Below are 20,426 nucleotides of genomic sequence, written 5' to 3'. Positions count from 1 at the left end.
CTTTCCCAAATAGCTATTGCCCGTCTCACCACACTGCAGAATGACGGTGATCTCGAGGCTGTGTTGTGTGCATCTTGAATGAGGTGGGGAGAACAGTGGGCAGTCTAGTCCATGCCCGGATCCTGCTGTGGCACCCTTTCAGCTCTTCCCTTTGAAGCTCCAGTTTGTCTTTAAGGCTTCATACTGTGTACATTCGGTCTTTAGTAATGCTCTACTTTCAGCAAGGCTCATGTTTTACCAAATTTATGAGGGAAACCAGTCAAGTAACAAAGTCCAGTGTCCCTGATTCAAAATTAGTACTTTGTTAATGAATGCAGCATGGTTTGTAATGCATGTGTCTGTGTTAGGGGATCTTGGTCAGGTCAGCTTGTTTCTTTAGTGGCTGGACAATAATAGGTTTGCCCCAAGTAAAGTCCTGCTTTTCAAATCCTAGCTCTAGACCCTTGATTCAATTTAGATTCTCTCTCTCTGGCTTTTGCTGTTCTTTCATTGTGAGTGGGTTTTTGTTGTTTGTTCGTGTTTGTTTAGAAGAAACTGGACTTAGAACTATCTCTGTTCCTGTAAAGATGGCTGCCTGGGGAGCGCAGACGCGCATGTGGGAGGGAGCCATGGTTGTCGGAGCCCTATGGCTTTCTGTGCGTGTCTCCAAGAACAGATGGTTTTGTTTCCTCTTTAGACTTGTTGTTGCTTGAACAAAGGGAGAAAGGCATACACTAAAAGGAGCCGTGATTGAGGGGCAAGGGCACATTCATTTGGAATAGTGTTTTGAGGGCCTCGGGAAGAGAAGCACAGAATGGCGAGGAGTGAAAACAGACAAATGGGTTGAGAATAGTCAGGAAGTGTGGCGGCAGCAGGCATCGAGTGTGGCAGTTCTGTGCACTTCGTTGTTTCTTCTACACTGCCCATTGTTCTCAGAATCATGTCTTTGGGGAAGGATAGCCTTTGGCTTTGCCTGGGATGAAAATGGTCATCACAGCGTAGGCTTGCTGGATGGATCAGTTTAAAACACAGTTTTAATGGAGTTAGGTCATATATAATGAATTTCAGGCAGAGTAGTTGCATTGACTGTGTTCTACTTTGATGACTTAAATAATGGGAACCAGGCAGTGGTGGCACACATCTTTAATCCCAGCACAATGGAGGCAGAGGTAAGCAGATGTCTGTGAGTTTGAGGCCAGCCTGGTCTACAGAGTGAGTTCCAGGACAGCCAAGGTTACATGGAGAAACCCTATCTTGAAAAACCAAAATAACTAACTAGCTAGCTAACTAACTAACTAATTAGCTAACTAGCTAACCTACTAACTAACTAAGTAATAAAGGCATGGGCATATGAGAGTTAGTGAGATTGATTTCTAGGTTAATCGGCCTTCCTGATAGGAGAGAAGAAACAAACTGCACAAGCGCTCAGTGTTCCCTATGTCTACGTTCGGGCAGTGCTTGTTGGATTAGTCACTGTGGGCAAAGGCTTCCTAGGGTAGGATGGGATGTCGTGTTGGCATATAACAGAGGTCAGAGAATGGGAAAAATCAACGATGGTTTTCACTGTTTGTTCTTGCGGGGTGTGTGTGTGTGTGTGTGCGTGCGCGCGTGCATTCGTGTGTGTGCACACACAAACATACTTGCCATGATGCGTGTGTGGAGGACATTCTCTGGCGTTGATCCTCACCCTCCACAGTGTTGAAAACAGTTGATTCTGTTGATTGTGGCTGTGTACAACAGGATTACAGACATTTAATGTGCTGCTGAACCTGACTTTATGTGGGTTCTGGAGATTGCAGCTCAGGTCTCACGCTTGAGTAAAGCAGCAAGTCCTTCACTCGCCGAGCCATCCCCGCAGCCCCACTAGTTCTCTTTTGAGTCCCTATCAGACCCTGGAAAAGTAAGACTTTAAAGTGGGAGGCATAATGCAGATGATTCCCTTATAACACTGATTCCATACAAACACTGGTTTATTTCCTTCAAGGGCCTCTCCCCGTCCTTCCTCCTCTAGGTTTATGCCTTTACTCTAGCAGTCATTTTGTCTTTCAACCCTTTGCCCAAGAGAAGAATTTGAGCCACACTGGATATCTACTCCCCACTATAGCCCACCTCCTAGTGTGTGTTTAGTTATACGTCGTCGCTTGTTACTTGATGTGCTAATCACTGGTTCTTAGGACTAGAACCCTACACAAACAGCTTAGGTAGGCTGGACTTTGGTCTTTAATTTATGATCTGTTGTACATTCATCTGGAATTCCACCTTCTTTCTGACCTGCCTGTGTGAAATACCCACTGTGTCTTAAGGCTGACACAATTGCTGATTGGCTGGCAGTAATTTTGTCGGTAATAGTTTTCATAGACTTTGTGTGTCTGTATTAGTGGCAAGGGGAGCTTGGGTAAGCGTGCTGCTAGAGCTTTCTACTGACTGAACCACTGCAGACTGGCCACTCCAGTCCCAGTGACCAGGAAATGGCTTTTATCATCCGCTCAGTTCTGGGTTCCTCGAATCATTTGTGATGAAAACGGAGATGCCAACCATGATTGGCTTGGCTGTGGAGGTTCCCCCTGGAGCTGGGACAAGATGAGCTTTTCTTGAAGCGCATGAGCTATAGGAAGAACTGATGGCATCTAACTGGGAATCTGGTAACTATTTGGAAGGAAGAATATGGAAGTTAAATAGATAACCAGAAAAATATGTTACTTTAATCCAGAGCCCCTAGGGAATCTCTGACTGCTTTGGCCTTCAGGAAATCACTTAATATTGATTCCATATTCTGGAGAAGAATTAATAATGAGATGACTAAGTTGTAATTATTTGACTCTTTCCTACTATTTAATTGGGGTTAGAAGATACTCAAATAGGTGAAAAGTTAAATATTAGTCTAGGAGATGCTTAACAGTCAGGCAGTCCGGTATCGCAGATCTCATGCCATTTTGTGACTCATGTGGAGTATGGCCTGTTCCCCAGTTATGATTTGTTTGCTTTTAATCTGGAAGTCTCTGTGCCAGGCACTGTGGAGATTGTAGCGATGATGGAAGCAATATGTTGGCCCTCAGAGCTTCAAGACCAGTCAAGAGAATATTTAATAGGCTCGGGGGCTAGGAAGCATAGCCTCCCTCATAGAAACAAACCACTGCGGGCAGGAACTTGTGAACACAAGTGAGGATTCCTGGTGAGTCTTTCAGAGAATCCCGGGAGTGTGGACGCTTGGGGGAAATTTTTTCTTGGTGTACTCCGTGGGCAGCTCACTGCTTAGAGCAGTGGGTCTGGAAAGAACCATATTATCCCAAAGCAGGGACATGTCTGGTCACTGCTGGCAGTGCCAGCTCTTAGTACTTAGTACACTACTGTAGCCTAACCTTGTTTATTGGAGGGTTTTCTAGTGGACCAGCATCTACTATTCTGGTTGATGGTGCTGTTAGATTTTCTACTATCTTAAAGCTGTCCAGCCGCATTCATGGACATTTCAGGGAATTTAAAAACAAAATATCTGGTTATTCATCCAACACATTTATTTAAGAGACCACAGGTACTAGGCAGGTACATGGTGGTGACCCCAAACTGACTTGATTGATTCATTGTCACGTCCGACTGTAGAACAGAAAGGAAGACAAAGGGGAAACACGCAGCTATGTAAGAGAATAGCCTTGTGGTTCTTGTGAGAATGAACCCAGATGGACATGGTCAGAGGTGTTCCAGTCTTTGAGACACCTTTAAGGCATTTGGTAAATGATCTCATCAGCTGGAAAATGTTTCCTAATGATTTTCATATGCAAATAATTTTTATTTCCTTTGTCTCTTTGGTGCATCGCTAGGTTCCTGATGAATCCAGAGAACCCTCCACCATATCCGGGCCCTGGCCCAACGGCCCCATACCCACCTTATCCACAACAGCCGATGGGGCCTATGGGAGCCCCACCTCCTCAGGGGTACCCCTACCCACCTCCTCAGGGATACCCCTATCAAGGATATCCGCAGTACGGCTGGCAGGGTGGACCTCAGGAGCCTCCTAAGACCACAGGTGGGTGTCTGTGACTATGAGAATGTGCATGTCTTCAGTGCCACACCACCAGACCTTTGTGGTTTCTGATTGATGTTTGGTGCTGACGCTCAGAGTGAGAAACTTGAGGCCCCAGTCAGTTCTACCTTTCTCCTTCATGCCCCTTGAACCCTCTGTGTGGATGACTTCTGGCCTACTTGCTCTCTAGGGGCTACCTCCCATTCAGTGATTCTCAGCCTTCCCAATGTTGAGACCCTTTAATACAGTTCCTTATGTCATAAAATCATCTCATTTCTACTTCATCACTGTGATTTTGCTACTGATGAGTCATAATGTAAATATCTGATATGCAGGGTGTGAGACCCCAAAGGGGTCGAGACCCACAGGTTGAGAACCACTGTCCTACAGCGCTGATGGGGAAAATACCAACTGGTATCTTTCTCTTGCAGTTTTTTGTTTTGTTTTGTTTTAGCTTATTGGGGTTATTTTATCTGTCAGCTTGTTGGCCCTCAAGTCATCCTCCCGTCTTGCTGCTGGAGTTGGTTTTCCTAGGTCTGTTTAGTCTGCGACTTGAGAGTGCAGTTGTTCCGAGTCCTTCGTGTATGCGAGAACAATGCGACCCAAGGCAGTTCACTTATTGACAGTGAACTGTTAGTGGCCTGTGAGGAGAGAAAGTGAGAGCAAAAAAAAGGAATGATTTGATATTCCCCACAGTCAAGCATGTGATCACACTTTACAAAAGCCGTCGGTGCAGGATTAGAAATAAAACATGGCGAGAAGCATTGTGCTGCATACATGTCTCGTGACTATTTATAAGCCTCTGGTCTGTGGAATAGCTGCTTTCATAGCTGTTTCAGCTTTTAAAAATAATTTTACCAACTGCTTGGTTTATGCCAAGTGGTTTCCCAAAAGCTTTATGTCCATCAGCATTTAATCCTTGCAGTATTTCCAGGAGCAAAACGAGGGCCCTGTGTGTGCTAGGCAGAGAGGCCGCCCGCCCGCCCGCCCGCCCGTCACGCTTTAGGGTTAATCTAGATATGCACTCTCCAAGGCGTCCGGTCAGGGGTTTGCACTTTACTGGGCTATGGAAAGGAATTAGCCTAGTGTCCGGCTTGTCTAGTAGCCTCTGCCCAGTGCTTGTCTGGCATCTCATCCTTTACCCAGGGCACTCGTGGTCATCTGTGCCATTTCCAGGCTTACCCTCTAGTGTGCATTTGATGATTTTAGAATTTAGAATATTCAGTTTGTCTAGAGCAAGCATGTCCTAGGTTTGGTGAACTTCATGCAGAAAATGCTGATTTGATTCTCTTTTGTTCATTTAATTAGTATCGATGTCAGCCATTTTGAGAAAAGAAAACTTCTTCATTCCTAAGATTAAAAGACTCTTAGTTTAGTGTTAGCAATCATAATTCACAAATGCAGCTGGAAGCTATTTAACATCCTTCCCCGCGACTGTGAATCATTAACTACCTGCATTCATTGTGTGCCCAAACAAAGCAGGTACTGCCAGCTGGTCAGCTTTCCTCAGGTGGGGCCCCAGTCTGTGACTCGCACTCTGGGGGTGAGTTCATTACAGAGGGAACCTTTGGGGAACTGGTTCACTCCTCATTCTTGGCCTTGTGTCTGAGATCTCCAGTCAGATCATATGCTGTCCTATTAAAGTATCTGAGCTTCACATGGAAATTTAAGCCTTTCGTCTCCAGTTAGAAGATTTTAGATTTATCTCCTGCAGCTCTTCCTACTGAAGTTCAAGTGTGGACTCAGTTCCTTCTGTTAACCGCTGCACAGGTAGAAATGGTTCCTCCTTCAAAGGAAGGAGGCCATTCTTAATCGACTTCTGGTAATTATTAAGGGCTTAATGTGCACGTGATACGTGGGTGGCCAAGTAGCTAATCTAAGAACTTTCTTTGCTCATCTGTTTGTGATACATAGTTCATTTTTCAGGCCTTGTAGTAAAAGGGTCTGCAGGATGGCTCCATGGGCAAAGGAGCTTGCTGCCAACCTGACAGCTTGTTTGATACCCAGAACCCACTCCTGCACGCTGTCTATCTTCATATACTTGAACTATGGCATGCATGCACACACACAAATAAATAATAGAGATTTTTAGTAAGAAATTGTGGCCCAAACTTAAAAAAAAAAAAACAAACAAAACCAAACCTTTTATCTGTCTCAGAAACTCAACCTTTGGAAATCACATAAATGGAAGTACCTGTGGGAATAAGGCCTCCTCCCAAAGGGCATGCCTGCAGCTTGTGTTCAGGATCTCTCACGACTTTTCCTAACGATAACAAGTATTTCTTGTGCATTGTGCTCACTGTTAGCCTCGTGCAATGTTGACAACAAACCTATAACATCAGCCCCATGCTGCAGAGGTAGAATCTGAGGCTTATCGAGGTAGTATTTTAACTATTAAGGACGGTACACCCCAAGGTTCACTGACTTAAAACAGTGGTTGTATTATTATTCTGTGTGTTGGCAGGCAGGGAGATTCTTTTATTTCATGTGATCTCTTGTGGGGTCACTTGTGTGATTTAATCCAGCTGTCAGCGTGGCTGGATCCAGGATGTCCAAGATGGTCTCACTTTCACGAATAGAGGGTTGGTTTGCCTGCACGAACCACTCTGTAGCATCTCTCGTCATTGGGTAGACTAGCTCCCAGTCCTGGAAGGAGATATATTTTGCTGTTCGTATTCCCTCCCATGAATTAAATAGATTCATATCCAAGACTACCAGGCATCTCAGCCAATAACAACATTAGTTTAAACAGTCCACCATTGAGGGTTTGGAACTCTCAGCAGTTAAGAGCACTGGCTGCTCTTCTAGAGGACCCAAGTTCCATTCCTAGCATTTTCATGTCAGCTCATAACCATCTGTATGTAACTCCAGTTCCAGGGATTCCAACACCCTCTTCTGTCCTTTGCAGACACCAGGCATGCACATGGTACATAGACATACATACAGCAAAAATAAAAATAAAAAAATCCATCATTGAAGTAGTTTCTATGTGGACTAGGCCTGTTACTTCTGTTTCACACTCACCCCTCATTCCCACTTTGCCCCATCCTGCCCTACACATCTGCAGATCAGAATAAAACATCTGCATGAAACCTGTGATCACCTCTGCCACATCTCCAGGAGAACTTCCTCCTCCCATATGTGTCACTGTACACGAATGGACTCACTTAGTGTTCATTTTATGTCCAGCTTAACTCCTCAGCGCCCAGATTCAAGTAGCCTCACTGCTTTCCTCCAGACTGTAAGAGACCTGTGACAACCTCAGCCCTTATCACTAACGAGCAACAGAGAACCACCCGAGGAAAGACAGGTTGGTGTGGGAGCAGAGGCTTCAGGGAGCAGAAGCCCTCCTACAACACAGAAGGAAGGAACCCTGAAATATGTTCAGGATTCCTGGGGAGATGAATAAGAGCAGGGGTGCGGGATGAAGGAAGTTCGAGGCAGCCGCACTTAGCCTCGAATGGGAACAACCCCGCACAGGATCACATATGAGATTGCTTTGGGCAGCCAGATCCTGCTGGCCAGAATTTAAGGCTTTCTGCTACCAGTGAAAGTTTTGGTCAGCTGAGCAATTAAAGATTATAATTGTAATTTCGATAGAACTTTGTAGGAAAGGTTCAGCTCTTTTCTGCACGACACAAACCATAATAACAGTGTGCTTGCTCTCTGGCAACCCCTGCCTGTATTTTGAAACAGGTTCTCATGTAGTCCAGGCTAGCCTCAAACTTACTACGTGGCTGAGGATTCCCTGGTTTCCCAAATGCTGGATTAGAGACCTGCATGGCCATGCCAGGCACCACTGCACCCTTTCTTTCCTGTAGTAAGTTTCATAAACATTCCTGCTAACTTTGCATCAAAATAAAGTTGTGCTTTGGTTTGATTTACCCTGCACTGCGGAGAAGAGGCGCAGCTGCTCCTCATCGGTGTCGCTTCAAGAGGCTGAGAGGGAGAGAAGCATGGGGGCAGACTGGCTATGAGGCTGCTAAGAAGATTCTGTTGTTAAGTCTGGACCCAGAGGCCCTTATTCTTGTGTTTCCCACCGCCTTGGGCTCTCCACTCTCACTGGCTGTGCATGACTTCTTCAGTTTCCTTTAAGATTTCATTCAGTTCAGCCATATTCTGTCTGTCAAGCTTTTTAGTTTGGGCGGAATTTGTACTTCTGATTCATTCTAACAAGAACTCCATAGGTAGTCACCGACCAAACATCTTAGCTGAGTGGTTGAAACACTTGGGTGCAGGGTGTCTCTCCCTCTGCTTTTCCCTCCCCTTCCTTCCCTTCGTGGGAAGCTTCAGGGTGGTTAGATCCCAAATCTTCCTTTAAAAATAAACAAAATACTCATTTAACTTGATCCTAAAATAATTTCAGATGTATGTAAACATTGCAAAAGTAGTACAGATCACCCATATTTCCCCAAACTACATTTAATCACAGTGCAGTCATCTGTGATGTTCATTTTGCCCCTCGAATGATATTTCTGTCTTTCATACTCTTTGAGGCAGGCTTTTGCTATGTCTGTGTAGCTCAGGCAGTCTTCAACCTGCAATCTTTCTGCCTCTCCTTTTTGAGTGTTAGGATTACAGGCGTGCACCCTATACCTGCCTTCATCCACTCTTTTAGTCAAAGCAGTCACAGCTCTCTAGTGTATATTCCATTCCAAGGGAGAGTAAGTAGACCCTCCTTGATTGGGGAGGGATGGTGGCGTCACTTTGCAGGATGGGAGGTCTTTGGAAACACAGTTCTGGCAGTGGCAGGTGAACCCCGCGCAGATGTAAATTCTTATGAACATGCAATAGTAGAAACAGCTGGGTGGAAACTGAACATAACAGTTTCTCTAGTCTTGTATCAGAAAACAGGCACCAGGCCTGGTGGTGGATGTCTGCCATTCTGACTGCCTGAGCAGCTGAGACAGGAGGCTCACATTTGAGGCCTGCCAAAGCTACTGAAAAATAGGCACTCTGTTTTTAAGGAGAGTTCTGTAACTGTTAGATCATGAAAAGGGATTTTAATCTTCACTAGATTAAAATGACTCCTGCTCATGTGACTCCAGGGTAATCGCAGCAGCAGGGCCGCCCAGGTTCTGAGTCACAGCAAACATCACTAATCCATTATTGATCTTTCTGTTGTGCGTGGATTCGACTTCTGAGTCCTCACCCAAGCGTGCTAGGCAGCCATTATTAAGTGTGAGTTTCACATGGACCCATTTATCATTTCTTACTAAGCCAACTCCCTCTTTTTAGAGAAACTGATGCCTCAGAACCACTAGGGATTTGCCAAGGTTAGTGAGTCCTTTTGTTTGGGAAGGATTGGTTGTGTTAAGACAAGGTCCTGCTTTGTAGCCAAGGCTGGCTTCCTCAGACTTGAGGCAGTGGTTCTCCACCTGCTTGGTGCGATTGCAAGGTGTGAGCCATAACTCCTGACTAACAGAGTTTTGACTAAGACAGAGGGCTTTGATTTCAAGCCAAGCACATTTCCTCCTTGTGTTCTGGATATCCAACACAGATTTGCCAGAAATTCTGAAGCACCCACCAAAGGAAATTATTTTTTTACCCTTTTCTCTCTCTAATCTGTCTCTCAGAACACAAAAATAAAACAAAAATATGTCGTAATTAATAGACCAGTAGTTTCCCCCTTTTCTTCTTCCTCCTCCCTCTCCTTATTGTTTTCCTCTTTATTGATTGATTTATTGATTGATTGATTGACAGGGTCTCACCATGTAACTAACCCTGGCTATTCTTGAACTCATTGTGTAGATCAGGCTGGCCCTTAACTCAGAGATCCTTCCTGCCTCTGCATCACAAATCTTGAAATTAAAGGCATGCACCACCATGGTAGCTATTAGTTTCCTGACACAGGAATAAATCAGCATCTGATAAACTAGACTCGTATTCCCTTACTAATACTAAAATCCAGGCGAGTTTCTTAAACTCCCTGGTCTTTGACTGTGCCCTGCCTCCACTTGGAAGTCTTAAAAAGGCAGTTTTTCCTCTTTTGTCTCTTCTAGAAAAGGGCTAAGTACATGTTGTACACAGATGTGTATGTGCATGTAGAACTGACATGCACATACATGCACTCACTAAATATGTGTGGGGTGAATGGAAATGTTTCCGAAGGTGGTTGTGAATTTGTGGGTGTCTGGGCCCCTCCCCATTGTCTCTGCCATCCTTCCCTTGCTGTAACCACAAGACCTGTTTTTTTTTTTGGGGGGGGGGGTTTCGAGACAGGGTTTCTCTGTGGTTTTGGAGCCTGTCCTGGAACTAGCTCTTGTAGACCAGGCTGGTCTCGAACTCACTGAGATCCGCCTGCCTCTGCCTCCCGAGTGCTGGGATTAAAGGCGTGCGCCACCATCGCCCGGCACAAGACCTGGTTTTATACATAGTCTTCTAGGACAAAACTATGGTATCTGACAGAGTGCTTATTTAAAATGGATTCTATTTACAGCACTATCCTTTGGGATGCCATGTGGAACTACAAAGCCCAATTGGCCCTGGAATTAGGTTTCTAAGTTGGGAACCTCACATTGACCCCATTTCGGTCCTTTGTAATCTGAGGGAAGGAAAGGGAGTGTATTTTCTGGGGTTGCCTTTCCAGGCTAATAAAAAGTGAGTCAGAGCTGTGGGGAGTGATGGAGAGACGCGTGTTTCTCTTCGTGTGCTCCATTCTTGAGGTCTCGCCTGCTTTCGTTAGTTAGTGTGAGGAGAGAAGGGATGGAAATGTGATGTTTCTGACATCACTGGCTGATTGTCCTGGGTGTGGGGCTGCAGCCTGCATTGTGTGAGCGTTCATGCCTTCTGTCAACGGAAACTCCCATCAGGCAGTTTCATTCCCTGAGAAGCCTCTCCAGCCTGGACAGTCTGGGGCCTTTTTTTTTTTTTTTGCCAGGTGTCAGATGACAGAATGTCTCAGCAAGGACACTGAGTCATGACACCAAAAGCCACATTGATTTAGTACTCCAAGTAGCATTTATCTAGTTTGTGGACGCCAGCTTCCTATCCTGTAAAAATGGGATTATAGGCCCATGGTAAAAATAAATAAAGGAATGCACCTTCCACAGCATATGACACATCTGTGGGCAGTGTAACTTTTGTTTGTAGGTGAACAGAAGTGGGGAAGAACAGGGAGTGCTCAAAACAGGAGGGGAGACAAGTTGCTGGTTCCCCATCACCCTACAGGATCCACTGGCCTGGGACAAAGGGAGTGGTCCCAAGTCACCTCACCTGTAATCATAGCCTCTAGCTGGCTTTCCTCCCTTGTACCCCTGCTGTGTATTCCCTACCAAGACCCCCTAAGTAGCTTCCATTTTATTTAGGTGAAAGCCAGGGTCCTTGCAGGGTACCCAGCTTTGTGAGCTGGCTGCTGCCACTTCTCAGCCTGCTGCTTGCTCTGCTCTTCTGGGGCCACCCTGGGCACTTGCCAGGCCTCACTACAGACCCTTTGCACAGGTTGTTCCCATCCCCCAGGCATCGTCTGCCATACAGCCTTGCTCTCTCTCGGTTCTTGCTGACCTTTTATGGCTAGAAAGGCCTTCCAATTGCTTCTTTCTCCCTAGTCCTTTGTGTACAGTACTCAGACTAGCTCTAGTGTCCCTGTTCCCCTCCCTGGCACTGTTTACTGGTTCATGGCTGCGCCTTCCCCCTTGTAATATAAGCTCCTTGAAGGCTAGGCCTTGTGTGTGTTTTCATTGTTGTTTGAGAAAGGGTCTCACTACGTAAACTAGGCTGGCCTAAAAGCTTGTGCCACCACACCCAGCAGGGGCTTCTTCATGCCAGGGTCACTGCTGGACCTTCTGGTGTCTTGTGCAGTCCTCTCTCAGGCCTCCCTTTTCCTCTGGTCTTATTTGGACTCAGCCTACTGGGCTACATCATGCATCAGGCTTGGTGCTAAATGCTGCATACATATCCTTATCATTTCATCGGCATGACAGTTAAACCTGTAGAAGGTGGAGCCTCGCGAAGAAGCTGGTTTGTGAAGATGCGAGCTAGCAGGGGCAAAGCAGGCATCTGATAGCAGTGTCTGGCTTGTAGCCTGCTCTCTGCAGACACTGCCTTGGCTGCCCCACCCCCTCCAGGATAGGCCACCATTTCCTTTGGACTCTGCTTACTCCATTGTTGCCTTCCTACTCCAGATGTGGCTGTGGGCTGCGCTTGGTGTGCCTTGTGCCTCAAGCACTGCTTCCTCCTTGGCCTCTTAGCTCATCCTGGTCCCTTTCTCAATAGCAAGAGTTGGCTGCTGGGCAAATTACCCTCTGTAGTGGATCCTTAGTTTATCATGTTCAGGATCCTTAAAATTCTTCCCTCGATCACATCTCTGCTATTCTGGGTAAGAAGTCTGGGAAGACACTCTCTTTCTCTTTAAAAGAGTTATTTTTATTATTTAGTTATTTGTATGGGGAGTGGTCTGTGCACATGAGTGTGAGTACCTACAGAGGCCAGAGGTTGTCAGATCCCTCTGATGGCTCAAATTCAGGTCCTCAGGAGGAGCATTATGTGCTCTTAACCACTGAGCCATCTCTCTGACCCTTGCCTTCCTATCTCTTAACTCCTATCCAGGGACATCAGTTCGAGTGTGCCAGTGCTCAAATGGTATAGTAGTAGAATCCTTTGGGAAAATTCCCCTGGGTCTTATATAGGCCTAGACAGCATCTCTTAAGATCGTATCTGGGCATGTCACAGAGTCTGGACACATCCTTTTGCTAGAAAGGAGACATGAAGCTCCTGGTGACCACCAGGACAGTCTGCTCTGGCCTCTCAACTGGAAGAAGACAGATTACTTACGGGCTCTTCCCAGGTTTGTAGCACTTGGTAGGCCATCTTGGAAACTTCCTCTCCACCAGAGAAACTTGCTGGTCCTGGATGTGGAAGGAAGCCCTCTTCTTCCTCCTTGCAGTGTTCCGTTGCCCTCCTAAGGTGGGGGCTCCACCCACTGCCTGGACTTGTGTGTGACAGGTGAGAGGAGGTGACTATAAAACAGCATTTAAGTCTTCCCTCATATTCTTTTCTAATCTTAGAGTAATAGCCAGCATTCAAAAAGACTGAGACCCATCCTGGTCTATCCTGCTTCAGGATGTTTTTGTTTCTTGGTCTCACCAGGCACCCATTCCTACTGAGCTTTTACAAATACCGTTTCCTCTGTGTTGCTTGAGATATCCTTTACCCCTCTCTGACTGGCTGGATAGAGGTAGCCCCTGTGACTTCTTTGTGGTCATATCCTGACTGGGAATGAAGAAAAGACAGAAGTATATCAGCAATCTGTGGTCAGATGGACTGAGTACACTCTGATCTAATGGCTCCAACTACCACACAGCCTGGAACCTCGGCATGGTTATTGTGTACAGCACAGTGAGAGGAACTGGCTAGTCTTTGTAAACATCTGGGAGGAAGAAGCAATAGCTGGGAGTTTTTGCACACACTGGTCAATTTTCCTAAACATTCATACTTGGATCAGAGAAAGGCTTTTGTCGTTCTGAGCCTGGGGGTCGGGAAGGCTTTGCATTTTCCCATGGGGTCTGTAGCATTGGTCTTTACATGACTGTAGTTACCTCCCAGTTGGAGTTAGGTTTCTGTCCTTCACTCTGCTGTCTTCATTCAGAGTTTTATAACCTTGCCTTTGGTTATAGAATTATTTTCACTGATCTAAAAGCACCATGGTAGATCATGTCCAGTTTAACTGACCATCAGATTCCCTGGTAACTATTTGAAAGTGATTTTAAAATGAGCAATTAGCTGGGCATGATGGTGCATGCCTTTAATCTCAGCATAGGGAGGTAGAGGCAGAAGCAGCTTGCTCTGCATGACAAGTTCTGGGGCAAACAGGGCTAAATAGAAAAATCCTGTCTCAAAAAATCTAAAAATATGCAGAGAGAGGACAAGTAATGTAATGTAGGACAGCGCAGAGGGAAACTGGAGGAGCCTTTTCAAGTTGTTAAACCCAGCTTGATTTTGCAGAAAACACTGAACACTTCCTTCCTTCCCTTACTCATTTTTGGTCTGAGAGCATTGTTAAGACGCCAGCAGTCATGAATGTCTGAGGAATCTGAGCTCAGAGGTATAGCTGGGGGCATTCATATCCCATGAGTTCCAGCTCCCACTATCTTCGGTCTCATAACATACTAATAATAGCCCCAGAACTTTAAAAAATTCCACTTATGCTCCAGATACCCCATCATCGCCATTCATTTTCATGTTATTTCCTGGGCAGTTCTCGCTTCCATGCACATGTCCTTTGTACGTGGCTGACACCGGGCTGTTATCTCGTGGGCACCATTGTGTATTGGTTACAGCAGCTTTCCTGTAGGGCAGGTTTCTCAGCATTACTGACCCCTCTACCAGAAATGCTTTATGGGTGTTTTCTTGCGGCATTGCCGCATGTTCAGCGGCTTCCCTGTGCTCCAGCTGCTAGCTGCCGCAGAGGCTCTTGGTTATGCCTCTAGAGCTTACCAAACCTTCTTCAAGGCTCCGCATCACCTTCCCCTGAGAACACTGCTGTAGAGTCGGAATCACTAAAAATTGTGGTGGATCTTTGCCTTTGAGCCCAGAGAAGGAAAAGGCCTTCCTAACCCATTTTGTCAGCTCCTGAAAGGCACAGGACGTGGCCTGCTGATCTGCTGGTGGAATTTGGAACTATGTAGAACTTCTGGGTTGGACAGGCTTCATTTCTCAGTTTCTATAAAACCTGGGGTTAGAGACCTAGATGCTATCAATTCCTGTATTAAAGTTATTAGAACAAAAAGTTTCAGGCCAGTGTTTTCATTTTTTTATATTAAATATTAAGTAGTTCTTTTATTAAATAATAAATACTAGCTAAATAATAGAGCAAATATTTGCTGACTAGTTACGTATGTTGGCTGCTTTTATATGCAAACTCATTTAGTCCTAAGAGCAACTCTGTGAGGTAAGCCTTCTTGTTATCATTGCCATGTGGATAGTAGACAGGTAAGGGCCAGCATGTCCCTGGGCAGCAAAGGTCTGGTGGAGCTGAGATCCAGTCCCAGTGTTCTGAGTCGGGAGCCTGGGCTCCTCTGCAGTGGCCACTTCACTGAGCACCTGTTGCAGTTCTGGTTCTGAGAGTCTCACAGATTAATTTCTGATTTCTTCATAGTCCTTCAGGGCATGTGGCAATATCCATGGGAGACAGAAACTTACAGAAGCTATAAGGTCGTGCTGTGGTCTCTCGGGACGCTGGTCAAAAGCCTCACTTGCTTCCATGTATCATGTGGCCTCCTATGCACAAACAAAAATTAGAGAGGAGATGGCTCAGTGAGTGAATGTGCTACCACCAAGCCTGACGACCTGAGTCTGAGCCCCAGGACCATATGGTAGAAAGAGAGAACCAACTTCCTCAAGGTCTCCCCCCACACACACTCACACACAAATAAATAAAATTTAAAAGATTAAAAAAATGCATAACCTTGGAACCACCATTCTTTCAGCAGGTACCAGTTACATGCATCTTGTCACTCAGGGCTGGTGACAAGTGTTAGTGTCTAGTTGGACCTTATTTGAGTGTTTTGTGGACATCATCTTCTTTAAGCTATAGCAGTCCCAGAGGAGAAAGTAAAATGACTTTCCTCGTCTGTTGACATAGTAGCTAACTGAGCCTGATTTGGAACCCGCATCTGTCCAGTTTCAAGCTGTGTTAACGTTTAGGCCCTTTTGCATTAAAGGAATAGTCTTTAAACACAGCATTAGCAATAGCACACACCGTTAGTTGTAAAGGACTTCTTGGTGAGTTCTCTCTGGTAGCACTCAGTGGACAACTTCACAAAGACAGTGAGAATGGCCGTCAGGAGTCTCTTACTAAGGACTTAGCACCAGCTAGGCCCAGCACTCTAAGGGTGGTCTCCTTGGTAAGTGTGCTGAGTCTCTTAGACCTGTGGGTTATGTGAAGGCAGTCAAGTCTGGTGCACAGGACTTTAATCCCAGCACTTGGGAGACAGACGGAGGTGAACCTCTGAGTTCAAGATCAGCCTGGTGTACAGAGAGTTCCAGGACAGCCAGGGATACACAGAGAAACCCTGTCTCCAAACAGAAAAAAAAGACAGTCTAGCTATGAAGACCTCAGGAGACCACAGACTCCTAAAGATGGGCTCTCTTTCCCCTTTGGGGGAGCAGAGACACGCTGTACTTCAGTCCTGTACTTTATACACAATGCCCCGTGTTTCTTGTTTGCCCAGCACTCGGAGGTAATGGGGTATAAAAACACAACTGCCCTTGCGGACTCCTTTTCCTTGGCTAGCGGATGGGTATATCCATGCCTGCCGGCTGAAAGCAGGCTTGGGCTGCCGAGACCAGTTTGCTCACTGCATTCCCAGCCTCCCTTTACCCACATACAGCCTGGGTTTTCTGCTCAAATATTACTCTACCTTGTCTTGAGAACACAGGACTCACATATCCTTCACTTTTCACATAGATTTTTATTTTTTAGTTAGGCCAGTAGAAACAGTGCAGACGCTGGCTTGGTGGACAAGGAAAACAAGTCACAAACAAGGAAGTTTAAGCTGTGGGCTAGATGGCATGGATAAGTCTCAGGAGACTAGCTGAGCACACACTGTTGGAATTTCTCTTTGCAAGCTTCACTCTATTGAGCAAGACCAGTGCTTCAGGTCATTAGTTCTGGGGACCCCGGGGTGACAGGAAGCTCCCTTAGATACTTCCTTCTGAATAGCAATAAGGCATTAGCTGAACTGCAAGGACCTCTGCTTGCGGGCTTGCACAGAGCAGTGTGGCTCTTGTCACACCACTGCCCATGGCACAATGCCCAAAGCCACCTAGCACCATCTGCCCAGTGGTCAGTGTGGTTAGCCATATTGGAAACCTGAGGAAGACCTCTTTACAACTGAAGTCTCCCTTGGGTTTTCATGGAAGTCACTTTGAGGAGAAGAGGCTCCCCAGGAAATGATGCCTTGTTCAAAGTCGGCCCTCCAGAGTTGAGATGCTCTACAGTTTGGGCTCTGCCACAGGATGATTCTCATTGGGCTGCTGACAGAGGAAACAGCAAGGATTGCTATCAGCACTACTGAGTGAGGACTTAGCCTGGCAGACAGTAGCAGTGTAAAAACCGAATCCAGAACTCCCTGTGGCCAGAAGAGCTGTTTTCTTTCAAAGCCCAGCTTAGTTAGCTCTCCTAACACCCAGGGCTTCTGCCTCTGGTTAGGCCTGGGTTCTGGGTCGTGTGTCCCCCCCCCCAAGAAAGGTTTTCTCAGTGTAGCCTTGGCTGCCCTTGAGCTCGCTCTGTAGACCAGAATGGCCTCAAAATTACAGAAATCCATAGCCTCTACTTTCCGAGCGCTGGGATTAAAAATGTGTGCCACTATGGCCTGACAGGCTCGGTTCTTGTATTAAGAAACCTGGCCGGGGCTGGAGAGATGGCTCAGCGGTTAAGAGCATTGCCTGCTCTTCCAAAGGTCCTGAGTTCAATTCCCAGCAACCACATGGTGGCTCACAACCATCTGTAGTGAGGTCTGGTGGCCTCTTCTGGTCTTCAGGCATACACATAGGAAGAATACTGTATACTTAATAAATAAATAAATATTTAAAAAAAAAGAAACCTGGCCATTTTAAAAAAATAATTTTATGGAGGCTGGAGAGATGACTCAGTGGTTAAGAGCAAGTATTCTCATTCAGAGGACTGAGTTCTGCTCCTAGCACCCATATAAGGTGGCTACTACAACTCCAGCTCTAGGGCCATCAGATGCTTCTAGTCTCCATGGGCCTGTGCACTCACACCCATGTATACAGATACACACATATGCACATAATTGAAAATAGTAAAAAATCAGTCTTTTAAAATGACTTTATAAGTTACTGAGTTAGGAAAGAGCCTGGGATGGGTCAGTGGTGGAGCCTTTGACTAGTATGCACTCTTTCTGCCATGTGAGTCCCAGGAATTGAACTCTGTCAGGCTTGGCAACAGGCGTTATTAACCAAGCCCTCTCTCTAGTTCATGATGCAGCCCTTTTTGAAATTTGTCTAATACATGGTCTTCATCCAGGGGATATATCTGAAGCTAATCCTGTACTCCACATAAGCGTTCTGGGTGTTTGATGTTCTTGTTCCTGTCTCCATTTTACATTGTCAAGGCTGACATTGACTGCATCTTGGCCCCTGAGAATGTGAGCCTTCAGGAGTGGGTATCAGTTTATACCGAGGTCTCCATTTCAGCTGTTAGCCTTACTCTGCTGACTCCGTGCTATGCTTTTGTCCATCCCAGTCTAATATGTGCCTCACCTATGATGTTGGTATTGGGATGTCGTCCCCAGTTGTTTCTGTACCTTATTATCTGAGACAGGATCTCTTACTGAACCTGGAGTTCACTGTTTCTGCTAGACTGACTGGCCAGCAAGCCCCCAGGATCTGTCTGCTCATCACCGTCCCTAAGTACTGGGGTTGTAGGCATATATCATCTGACCAGCTTTTTGAGTGAGTCTTGGGGCTCTGAATTCATGTCCTCCTGTTTGCACAGCAAGTACCCTACTGACTCAGTCGTTCCCCAAGACCAGTCGTTCTTTGTTTTTTAATCACAAAGCAGTGTAACATACTGTGAAAAGATTACTTTTCCTTTTAACTCTTGACTAATTTAGAAAGAATAATACAGTAACAGTCATAATTTTTCTTCTACTTTGTGCTGGGCACTGTGCTAACTGCTTGTGAAGGAATAACTCATACAGTCTTTATAATCATCCTACGAGGTTGCTGCTCTAAGGGCAGCCATTTCTCAGGAAAGGAAACTGAGCCACAGAGGGGATGAGGGACTTGCATTTGACTTCAATGGACTATGCCAAGTATATTAAGCATAACCTAAATCCAGTAAGCTTGTGTCTATAAGAGCTGGACCTTGGGCATACAGAACTGATGAGGCCTGCCTTCCACCTGAGCTAAGTGGAAAAGCTGGCAGGGACCTGGGGTTCACAAAAACAGACCCAGTGAATGGACTCTCGACAATATTCGAGTCGTGCCTTTATCCTCTTGTTTTGCCTTGGCTCTCTAGAAGAGTATGTTTACTCTCCAGGGAATATTTTCCTATCAACTCTTAGGGTAAGGCTTGCCTGCTTGCACCAGGTTTTGAGAGGTCAATAGTATTCTCCTCTTTTTCCTTCCCTGCTATGGGGGGTTGGCTTATGCATTTAGATTGGGATACTGATTGGAAAAGATCCCCCTCCTAGGGTGGGTCTTACTCACTCTTGGCATTTCAGACATAAGGAGCTTTTGAAGCATGGGGGAAGGGCAGACTGCACGTGTTCTCATAATTTCCTATTCTTGGGGTACAGCCCAGGTTCCTGCTTGGGATCCTTGGCATCAGACCTTTCGCCCTTTGACTAAGATATCCCTTCCCAGAGACCATAGGAGCAGCCTAGAGAAGTTTTTTAATATTTATATTTATTTTATGCGAGTGTTTTGCCTGCATGTATGTATGTGCACCATGTACATGCCTGGTGTCCATGGAAGCCAGAAGAAGGCAAAAGATCTCCTGGAACCAAAGTTGCAGGTCACTGTGAGCTGTCATGTGGGTGCTGGGAATTGAACTCAGGTCCTCTACACAGTGATGTTAAGCACTGAGCCATCTCTCCAGCTCCCTGGAAAGATTTTTATGCCTTTCATTTGTACTTTTCTTGAAGGTAGAATCTCCTTATGTCTTTATTTTATTTTTAATAGTCTCTAGATTCTCTCTAAACTTTGGAGATAGAACCCAGGATCTCCTATATGCTTACCACACAAACACATCACCGACTCTCAAGCACGTGCCCAGCTTAGAGGATTTTACAGAGGGACTGTAAGGTTGAATTGGGAAATCCAGGCTTGACGACACACACCAACAATCCCACCACTTGGGTATTTGGGAAGCAGAGGCAGGTGGATCTTTGTGAGTTAAGAGGCCAGCCTGGTCTACATAGTGAGTTCCAGGACAGCCAGAGTTATACATAGTGAGACTCTGTTTCAAGAAATAAACAAATAACAACTCCATAAGATTGTATTTGTGAGTTCTTAAATGAGCAGAATGATTTTTTGATTGTATCATGTACCACGTGTATCATAGGTCATTTGTGAAGGACTACAATTCATTTCCCTTACTTTAGAGTCCCCCCAAATTCCTCTCCAAGCCCCTCTGTGAGCCTTCGAGTAACCATGAATTTCCTAGAGCTGTGGGCAAGATATTCTGGACTATAGAACTAAAAGAAAGGTTCCAAAAAGACCCCTGTGGGAAGGTGCATTCTGTGGCTCAAGGCCTGCTCTCCCTGGCCAACAACTCAGCACCACCACTGCTCTGAGCTCCATTTGCTTGCATGATCCTCTCCCAAGATCTCTCTGCAGTCTGAAGTGATGTCCTGGTGTCGGGTATGGCTGTCAGCCCCTTTACAGAAACGCTAGGGTATGCAGGTATCCAGGTCTTATCTGAGCATGCTAGCACTTGCCTGTAGTTCAGCACTCTAGAGGC

At 45.8% G+C, this 20,426-nt stretch overlaps 1 long non-coding RNA gene across 1 annotated transcript in view; it reads left to right on the top strand.

The window, feature by feature from the left end:
* LOC130886810 (uncharacterized) overlaps positions 1-20,426 on the top strand; it is a 55,183-nt gene that overhangs the window by 13,428 nt on the left and 21,329 nt on the right. Inside the window, exon 2 of the long non-coding RNA XR_009058304.1 lies at positions 3,795-4,000. This is a non-coding gene — a long non-coding RNA (uncharacterized LOC130886810). The remainder of the gene's footprint in view (positions 1-3,794; positions 4,001-20,426) is intronic.

Source organism: Chionomys nivalis, chromosome 14 (assembly GCF_950005125.1).
Source record: "Chionomys nivalis chromosome 14, mChiNiv1.1, whole genome shotgun sequence".
NCBI lineage: Eukaryota > Metazoa > Chordata > Mammalia > Rodentia > Cricetidae > Chionomys > Chionomys nivalis.
This window is presented reverse-complemented; position numbering and strand designations above follow the sequence as displayed.